This window comes from Pleurodeles waltl, chromosome 4_2 (genome assembly GCF_031143425.1).
Source record: "Pleurodeles waltl isolate 20211129_DDA chromosome 4_2, aPleWal1.hap1.20221129, whole genome shotgun sequence".
Taxonomy (NCBI): Eukaryota; Metazoa; Chordata; class Amphibia; order Caudata; family Salamandridae; genus Pleurodeles; species Pleurodeles waltl.
This window is the reverse complement of record NC_090443.1, coordinates 128,596,974-128,604,973: the sequence shown is the minus strand read 5'-3', so window position 1 is coordinate 128,604,973 and position 8,000 is coordinate 128,596,974.

Sequence of the window (8,000 nt, the reverse complement as noted above, 5' to 3'; positions counted from 1 at the left end):
GGCCCAGAGCAGGTGCTCCTTGCTACAAGGACAGCAGTTCGAGTGACGAACCGAAAGAATTGGGTCCATAGTACTCACTGCAAGAGTGCGCTACCTACCTTGGTGGAACCTGCTGTGCTGACCGATCATCGAGAGATCTTGACTACGGAGAAAAGCCGTGCTATATCACCTGACGAATCTGCGGAGTTCTTCCTGGACCATACGAATTCTGGAGTATTGCGATATAATTTGAGACTGAGGAAACAATCTGAAAAAATGCTGAAAAAACTGGTTGAGCTACCGCCCTGGGTTAGTGAAACGGAGAGCCAATGTGGCAAGGGGAGGGGGGGGAAATCAGCCATGCATTAGAGTAGTGACACCCGTCTTGGCCCATAGTGAAGAAATCAGTGGCTGCCCTGGGAAAAGAGCTCCAACGATTGTTTTTAATTAATTTCTGGAAGGGTCGATTATCACTGTTGCTAAAATGAATAACAAAGTGATCATTAGTACTATGGGGTTTGTTGTTGTTTTGGTGGTTATAGCAATAATCACCTGGTTTGTTGAAAAGAAGGCTCCTGCTCGTGAGTTTTTTGTTGCCACTCCTCCAGTACCAGAGTATCACTATTACTTTACGCTTCCCTTTCAGGAGCAGAAGCGCCGTCAATCGTACTTCAATAATACTTTCATTCAGATGTTGCATCATACTCATAATGCTACAAATACTACTAACTGTTGGGTATGTGGAATGATACCTGGGCATCAAAAGAAAGGAGGAACACCTTTCATTCCTCTTCCTTTTTCACACAATGGTTCTTGTCAAGCTCGGTATACGCTTTTGTTTGCAACTGGAAAACGTACAGATGGCGGACTTCTTTTTCACCTTAATAAAGTATGCTACCAAGACAAAGCTAAATAGGAATGGGAAGAATATCAACCGGACAATGTTTCAATACCATATGTCTTCACAAATATAAGAGACTGACAAGAAAGAAATTTGTGATTTCGGTTACAAAAACTAAAGCAGATTTATGTATACGTAGCATTGGGCGAATTCCAGTGGGGATAAGCGATTGTACCTTGATTTTAACTATTGAGGGGGTAAATAATAGTAGTTTTACAGATTCACATAATACATATTTTGTTTGTGGTAACTATGGATATTACCAGCTGCCTGTTGGGTGGTCAGGTGTGTGTTATGTATCTTTTCTATTACCCCCTGTGTTCTTGGCACCTGCATCATATCACCGAGATTTTAAACTGTTCAAAGACATCATTAAAAATAGATATAAAAGGACAATATGTACAAATGAGGTAGACCAAACAGACACTAGCCTGCAACAATATGTTGATTTTAATTTAGGGTTGTTCTCCTTTGTGGGTGCTGCGTTAAACAGTAGGAAAGTGAGACGATTGACTAGGGTTGTGGAAGCTGTTACCAATCAGGCAGCTCTGGCACTTGGGAATATTACAGAGGGGCTCCAAATTGCGAGGATTGTAGCACTCCAAAATCGTATGGTACTAGATGTGATATTAGCTGATCGAGGTGGTGCATGTCGCATCATCGGTAGTAGTTGCTGCGTTTTCATTCCAGATAACTCACCTTCAGTATATGATGCATTATCTAAATTGCATAAAATTGCTGCAGAAATTCACACAGAGACTGGTACTTGGACTTTTTCTGGATGGTTTTGGGCTCGTTTCCGTCTGGGACTGGAAACTACTGGCTATCCTGTGTGTAATGATTGCAATATTTTTCACATGCTGTATCTGTATTCAGTGTGGTCCAATGTTCTGCTCCACCTCCCACTTTCGCACATGCCCAGTAAGATCTGCAGCTGTTAGTAATTAGTAACAGACAGTAATGTGTCAACTAGTCCTTGAAAACTGTTAGCCCCTCCTACCTGTTGACTGTGCATTTCCATTAGACCTTATATGTATACAAGTCTTGCTTCTATAATTGTACCACCTTCTTTTAGCCCCTGCGTGGGTATAAAAGGACCATGCTCTCTTAGTTCAGTGTGCTACTTCAAACATTACCGAAGGGTGCTGTTTGAACTGTAGTACCACCTCATGAGGTTTAATAAACTTTGTCTTTAATTTCAGTTTCTGTGCCAACTTCTTCCTATATGGTCTGAGGACTTTGTGCAGAGAAGGGCGAACCCCTTGCACTAGTAGGCCTTGCTGAGGCTTACTTCGACAGGAGCTAAGGGCAGAGGGTGGTTATGCGGAATTAGGGCTGTGCCTTCGGGTTCGGGGAGGGGGCTCTCCGTTCCTTGGCTTTTCGCTTCGGCTTAACAATTGAAGGGATTGGACACTTGTTTTTGTTGTAAGGTTTTTGTATTTTGTCTATTCAGATATCATGGGAGAGGGTTGGGTCTACCAGGGGAGTGTAGCCGTTCGTAGGTGTTTCTCTCTGATGGCTATTACTCTTGCTTTGGAAAAGGAGGGAACAGAGGAATGAGCACACAGTATGGTGGGACGCCTGAAGTCTTATGTACATGGGCATGTTTATTTTCTTGTACTGAAATATTAATAAAAACAATAAAAAAAAATAAAAAAAAGGGGTGTCTCTACTCAAGCGCTTCCATTGGCCTTGGTTTGATTTGTTTCTGTTGCATCACTATGCCCAGCCACACAGGTGTAGCAGCGTTTTTATTGGCACAGTTGGGGCAGTTCTGGATGGTAGGAATTGTGTGTCTTCCTACAGATTCTGGAAGTTTCCATCACAGAAATGTAAGGGAAATGGGTGATTTCAGGAAAAGTGTGAGGTTTGCAGGTCATTGTGGGTAAGAAAACCTAATGGGATTCATGCAAGTCCCACCGTCCTGGATTCCCCCAGGTGTCTAGTTTTCAAAAATATACAGGTCCAGAATCTAGAGCTACCCACACTGGAAAAAGAGGGGCAGTTTTCGGTGGAAAAATGCACTGCATACATGTTGTGTTTTGGGCCATTTCCTGTCACAGGCACTAGGTCTACCCAAACAGGTGAGGTACCATTTTTAATCGGGAGACTTGTTGGAATGCAGAGTGGAATGAATTTTGTGGCTCCCCACAGTTTCCATAACCTACCATCACAGAAATGTGAGGAAGTGTATTTTTTTTTTAGATAAATTACGAGGTTTGCAAAGATTCTTCGTGACAGAACCTGGTAAGAGCCCAACTAGGTACCCCTATCATCGACTCCCCTAGGTGTCCATTTTTCAAAAATGTACAGGTGTGCTAGGTTTTCCTAGGTGCTGGCTGAGCTACAGCCCACAATCCACAGCTAGACACACTGCAAAAAAAAAAAAAAAAAAAAGTCAGTTCTCAGTGATAAAATATGATGCGTCCATGTTGTGTTTTGGGGGCTTCCTGTTGCGGGCACTAGGCCTACCCGCACAAGTGAGGTAACATTTTTATCAGGGACTTGGGGGAACACAGAATAGCAGAACAAATGTTATTACCAATTGTCTTTCTCTGCATTTGCTCCTTTCAAATGTATGACAGTATGCAAGAAATACTTAATTTTGAGTAATGCCCTGTAATTCACACGCTTGAATGGGTTGATTGAGAGAAGTGCAATTAACTACTGCTTCTAAACTTCATATTTTGTGCCCATTTCGAAATACATAGGTTTCCTTCATACCTATTTTGAAGGATCTACACAAATGACCCCTTGCAGAATTTTGTCTTCTTTCCAGAAATCTATAGCTTTCCAGGATCCACCATTAGTTTCATACCCATTTCTACCAGTAACTAGAAGGAGGTTACAAATATAAAAAAATAGGAAAAATGAGATATGTCATAGTAAAATGCCAAAACTGTGTTGAAAAATTTATTTTTCCGATTCAAGTCTGCCAGTTCCTAAAAGCTGGGAAGATGGTGATTTTAGCAATGCATACGCTTTGTTGCTGCCATTTGCAGGGAAAAAACAGATGCTTTCCTCTACAGCACCTTTTCCCCATTTTTCCCCCAAAAAACAATTTGTAGTTGTATTTTTGCTACTTCTCAGTCCCTCCAGGGGAATCCAGAAACCCTGGGTACCTTTAAAATCCCCAGGATGGTAGGGAAAAAAAGACGCACATTTGGTGTGGATAGCTTATGAGGACAAAATGTTATGGGGAGCCTAAGCCTGAACTACCCCCAAATAGCCAAAGAAAGGCTTAGCACTGGAGGTGGAAAAGGCTTAGCAGCGAAGGGGATAAAACTAATAAACAGTTTGCAATTCTGCACAAAGTTCTCCATACTAATTTGAAACATGAAGTTCTGTGGAGAAAGGAGAACATTTTATCTCCTAGAAAATTAATAACTTAGGTGAGCTGTATAGACAAATACAAAGTTAAACAATAGTTTAGGAAAAGACGTTTATTTACATATTTCAAATTTTTCACAAAAGAAAAAACACATACCCTTAAAATGGTCAGTACAAAACATTTACAGGATCTTTTGAAAAAACAGCTACGGTGAGGAGTCCAAATAGACTTACCCTAAACTACCTACTCAGGCTATGATAAACACAAATGAGAAGCTACTAAAAATAATTATAGAAAACGTTAAAATGCCACAAACATCTCATTAAAACACATTTCTGATGCCTTTCTTACGGGGGGATTGACTCAGGAGGCTGAATTATGAACCAGCCATTGCCTGCTCCCTACTTTTGAGGAAGTGGGATAACTTTATGGACCCCTTTAGCAACAGAGGTTTTGCAATAGTATGCACATAGGACCACAGGGTAAATACTCTCCACTGTCCAGAAAACTCAGTAGAATACTTCAGAAGATACTTTAAACAATGTGACTGATACAAATACAATCCTAAAAAGAATTTGCACAGTTCATGATTTAAAATATTTAAACAAGGGCTGAATTCCAAATTTAAAAGAATTAACCAGAAAACCTGCTGTTAGCGAAACAAATAACTTTAAAATGGAGTGGAATTCAAGCACAAGGTCACTTGAAAAATATTCACATCGAAACTAAACTACTGGCTACAATAAGGGAATCGTTTGTAACTTGAGTGCACGAAAAGAACACATTTAAATTTGAATTAATTTTCAAAAGACAGGTTTTATTTGTTCATATCAAATGTTTGATTAATACAGGCATTCTTACGCCATGTGAGGGCTGGCTAAGGTCAAGTACCTTCATGTTACAGGTAGTTCAGACACTGTCCCAGAACAGCTATACTTCCATCTTCACACGCTTCTCTTCCATGAGAATCCTAGGACATCAACCACTTTTTGGGAATAAGTTTCCCTACAGTGTGATGCGTTTTTAATTTTTAATTGATATGGGTTGTCTGAGCATTTTATTTTGCCTTTGTTAAAGGGTTTATACAACATTACTGCAGTTCTTTTTTGCGTGCCAATTACTGGAAACATCTTTTTGATGCAAATGTCACAAGCTCTTCTCCCAGGACAGTGATGGTCGAGCTGCTGGGTTCAGGATTGCCTTGCCCTGTCGGCAGCCCCTCCTGCTGGGCTATACTGTGAGCCCTACTCTTGCAAAATTGCCATATCTGTCTTGTTCAGTAACGATACTGTTATTAACTACACTTCGATTAAACATCAGTCTTTCACACTGTTTCCATGAACTGGACCCTGTAACTAGAATATAAGGTTGAAGCACTGCACACACTACAGCAAATGACTAAGACTTCTTTAATTTAATGAGAGACTAAGACGCCTAATTCACATGGGTAACACCACCTGTTTAACTTGCCGTCTTACGCTTGTGTCCACCGTTATTGTTGTATCTCATTGAGTGATCACTAGGGACACTGAAATCTTGAGTCCCATTGTTTGCCTTGTCATTTACTGAATTTAATAAGTTAATTGTTGCTTGTAGGCTATTCTTTAATCTCTATTATTGACAATGAATGTATCAAGCAACTTTGCTGCTTGGTGATACTTAAAAGAAAGTCTACTAAATGAGTACCTAAAGAACCCCTGTTCCTTGTGCATGTGTATACCAGAGTTCCTATTAGCATAATTGGGTCACCCTGGTTCTCATTACCTATAAAATAAATCAGCATCATTCATTATTACACATGAAGGGTCCTTTGCTCTAATTATTTAGGAGTTCAATGCCACGTCTGTTATCACATCTGTAAATCATGCTTCGTCCCAATCATTTAACTCACAACATTGCTTGAACACCATGGCATGGCTTTGTCATGACAACCCCTCCAAGACACTTAAACAAATAAGTTCTTCTTAAGATTTTAACTGTCCAGTGGTGTACTACTCCTTCTTCCCTCCCCACACACAAAAAACATTTGAGCTCCTGGGTCTGAGCAGATATTCATTATTCATTGGCAATTCAAACTCTGCATTAGTTCCTCCACAGTTCCTAGCACAGAAACTTACATCTTCTTGTGCTTGTAACACAATGTAATAGAGAAACTCAGAATGACCAACAGCATATCTTTCAAAACTGTATAAAGAAAGTACCCTTGACACATAGAATTTCCTCAATCACTTGTTCTAGTTGTCATCACTAGGTGAAAATGTTCGCAGGCAGAGGCTTTGAAAGAGGATTGCCTCTAAGCACAGGTTAAGGCAATGAAGACTATGAAAACTGAGACTAACCTATCCATTGGAAAGGTTAGATGTCAGTCTACACCTGTGATCTCTGTCAGCCGTATCATTCAATTACTTATATGATACAATACTTAGTTCTCTTGTTTTCTAGCTTTGGAAGCTCTGTTACCCTCATCTCTATTTGTAAGACATATCATAGTGGAACTCCTTCTTTAGAGATACCGAAGTCCAGGTCCTTCATATCAGCCTGTCAGTGTACGTCTTGCTTCTGTAAACCAAATGCAATTTGCACAGTGGAAAATTACTGGCACAAAGTTTTTCTGGGCAGAAGAGTATCGCATACAGAAAAGAACAGTTCCTATGTGGGGCGCACTCTATTATGTGACCTTTTAGGACGGTGACTAACTTGCCCGAACACACAATTAGGGCCACCGGAAACAAGAAGGCACTGGGACAACTGCATAAACAGTACAGAAATATCACTTAATGGCTGAAAAACTAATAAGCCTTTACGTGAGGAGGTGTGACGTGCCTTGTAAGTTTAGGAAAGCACACAAGGAAAGCACACAACTGTGTACTTCTGAGGGGTACTCTCGAACCCCAATCCAATACTTCCCCAGCCTGGAAATGGACGAAAATATACGCCAGTCAGGAGCTTCCCAGAATTGGAAGGGGAAAGGATCACCCTACATTTGATGGGAGAGGGCTTTCTGGACAGGGATACATATTTCCCTGCAAAAAAAAAAAAACAAAAAAAAAAAGGTGCACTTGCAAGGGTCTCTATTCCACTGGCACTTAATTCAACCCTGTGAAGAATTCCGCACAGGTGGAATAGGGTTTATTAGTGAGTTGTGGGATGAAGAAGCAGAAGAAAATTGTATTTATTCATTTTATTTAGTGAGCAATTGCAAATATGCTGCAAATCAGCTAACATCACTTCATCATGATGAAATGATGGGAGTACAGCTTCGCTACTAATGCAGGACAATCATGTTTTAAGGACATACCATATCAAGAGATTGTGTCAGCCTTCACCATGTTTCTCTAGTTGTGTGCCAGTTGCTGATAAATGAATGCTACAGTTACGATGTCATGATGACGTTGAATTAAAGCTTTAATCCTAACATTTACTATCAGCACTTCCAATGCAAGCAGCGACAACCGCTGACTTGGCTAGCTCGGAATTCAATTACAAGCTTACCTATACATCACAGCTAAGAGTTAGTAAATACAAGCTTTCTCCATGCAAGAGCATCTGTGCCCTGCAAGCCGATAAGGCTGCTTAGAAACCATCATTCTTTTTTTTTTTTTAAGGGGGGGGTAAGGTGGCTTATGATTTGCGGAGTTATCTGGTCATTTCTTTGCCTTATGGTAACAAAGACAACAGTAAAAACTTTGTTTGAACTTGTGTAATATTGAGAGAATAGCGAGGTATTATTAAAGCAGGTAAAATTTCTGAAAAGCCAGTCTCGCCAACTATAAAGTTTTAGTATAGTTT